Source organism: Sapajus apella, unplaced genomic scaffold (assembly GCF_009761245.1).
Source record: "Sapajus apella isolate SASKATOON/1434 unplaced genomic scaffold, GSC_monkey_1.0 scaffold175, whole genome shotgun sequence".
Taxonomy (NCBI): domain Eukaryota; kingdom Metazoa; phylum Chordata; class Mammalia; order Primates; family Cebidae; genus Sapajus; species Sapajus apella.
In genome coordinates this window covers 620,491-623,120 of record NW_022437115.1, presented here as the reverse complement: position 1 = coordinate 623,120, position 2,630 = coordinate 620,491, and positions in this window count along the sequence as shown.

Here is a 2,630-nt window from a genome sequence, read left to right as displayed (position 1 = left end):
GGTAAGGCTTTTTTTTTTTTTTTTTCTTGAGATAGAGTCTCACTCTGTTGCCCAGGCTGGAGTACAGTGGCACAATTTTGGCTCACTGCAACCTCCGCCTCCTAGGTTCAAACAATTCTCCTGTGTCAGCCTCCCAAGTAGCTGGAGTTATAGGCACGTGCTACCGTGCCCAGCTTATTTTTTCCGTAGAGATGAGATTTCATCATGTTGGCCAGGCTGGTCTCGAACTCCTGACTTCAGGTGATCCACCGACCTCTGCTTACCAAAGTGCTGGGATTACAGGCGTGAGCCACCACGTCCGGCCAAGGCTTTTCTTTTTAATAAAAAGCAGCCCCAAATCATTTTCTAACAAAGAGCAACTGGTAAGTCGAGCTGCAGACATAGACAAGCCAGCAGGAGCTTGCATGGATGAATGCTGGCAGGAACCAGGGACTAGACATGCTCAGGATGGCGGTTCCATCTTCTCTTCTCTGCCAGCCATGTGTGTGGTAAGAAGTGGGCGGGCCGGGCGCGGTGGCTCAAGCCTGTAATCCCAGCACTTTGGGAGGCCGAGGCGGGTGGATCACAAGGTCAAGAGATCGAGACCATCCCGGTCAACATGGTGAAACCCCGTCTTTACTAAAAATACAAAAAATTAGCTGGGCATGGTGGTGCGCGCCTGTAATCCCAGCTACTCAGGAGGCTGAGGCAGGAGAATTGCCTGAACCCAGGAGGCGGAGGTTGCGGTGAGCCGAGATCGCGCCATTCCCCCCCAGGGTGAAAAACAAGAGCGACTCTCTCTCTCTAAAAAAAAAAAAAAAAAAAAAAAGAAGTGGGCAAGAAGGCACCAGCCGAAGAGAATTCACTTGCATGACAAGATTAGGGTGGGGCAACCAGCCTTCCCCGTGTGCTATACGAACGTCACACCTGATCGAACCGATCTGTGAGCCCTGCGTAAATCAGACACCCCTCCTCAAAGCAGCATATTCACTGCCAGTCCATCCTTTCCACTTGGAGACTCTTCTCTCTACAGGGAGAGCTGTTCCTCTTTCTCTTCTGCTTGTTAAACCTCCACTCCTAAACTTCTAGTGTGTGTCTGTGTCCTAAATTTTTTAGGTGGGCGACGACAAACCCTAGGATATAACCCCAGATGACATAGCCGCTTCAACGGGAGCTGTGTAAGAAGATAAAAAGGAAAAAAAGAAGTAGATGTCACAGAAGAAAAGAGCTGTGGCCCATGCATCAAAAGTATACGAGCAACATCCATTATAAAATAGAAAGGCAAATGGTAGGAAAAGTATTTCTGGGAAATTTGGCAAAGTACGTTCATCATTATCCTCTAAAGTGCTCAAGAAATTGATCAGTAAACACTGAGACCCTGAAGATGAAATGGATGAAGGAGGCCAGGCACAGGGGCGCATGCCTGTAATCCCAGCACTTTGGGAGGCCAAGGTTAGGAGTTTAAGACCAGCCTGGCCGGGCGCGGTGGCTCAAGCCTGTAATCCCAGCAGTTTGGGAGGCCGAGGCAGGTGGATCACAAGGTCAAGAGATCGAGACCATCCTGGTCAACATGGTGAAACCCCGTCTCTACTAAAGCTACAAAAAATCAGCTGGGCATGGTGGCACGTGCCTGTAATCCCAGCTACTCAGGAGGCTGAGGCAGGAGAATTGCCTGAACCCAGGAGGCGGAGGTTGCGGTGAGCCGAGATCGCGCCATTGCACTCCAGCCTGGGTAACAAGAGCGAAACTCCGTTCCCAAAAAAAAAAAAAAAAAAAAAAGACCAGCCTGGCCAAGATGGTGAAACCCCATCTCTACTGAAAACTACAAAAATTACCCAGGCACAGTGGCAGGCACCTATAACCCCAGCTCAGGAGGCTGAGGCAGGAGAATCACTTGAACCCGGGAGGCAGAGGTTGCAGGGAGCTGAGATCTCGCCACTGCACTCCAGCCTGGGCGACAGAGTGAGACTCCATCTCAAAAAAAAAAAAAAGCCAAATGGATGAAGGACACAGATAAGTTGCTTAAGTGGAAACTAATTTGCTTAATAGACTTTCTGAGAAATGTTCAGCCTCAGTTAACAAATAAATGCAAATCAGGCCAGGTACAGTGGCTCACACCTGTAATCCCAGCACTTCGTGAGGTCGAGGTAGGTTGATCACCTGAGGTCAAGAGTTTGAGACCAGCCTGACCAACGTGGTGAAACCCCGTCTCTATTAAATACAAAAAATTAGCCAAGCATGGTGGTACATACCTGTAATCCCAGCTACTTGGGAGGCTGAGGCAGAAGAATCTCTTGAACCTGGGAAGCGGAGGTTGCAGTCAGTCAAGATTGTGCCACTACACTCCAGCCTGGGTGGCAGGGCGAGACTCCGTTTCAAAATAACAAAAAAACAAATAAATGCAAATCAAAGCCATAGCAAGGAGATGCCACCCCTCCCATGTGGAGTTGGCATCGCAGGCAGGAATGCTGTTAGTCAAAGCTTCAGGGAACTGGCCTGCTAATGGACATAGACCTGTAAATTGGTGAGTCTGTCTGAGGCTTCAGTTGTTGAAATGGATATTCCCTTTGATTCAAGGACTTCCCCAATGGAAGTCTATCCAGTCCTAAATAGAGGAAAAACTTTTTTTTTTTTTTTTTTTTTTTTTTTTT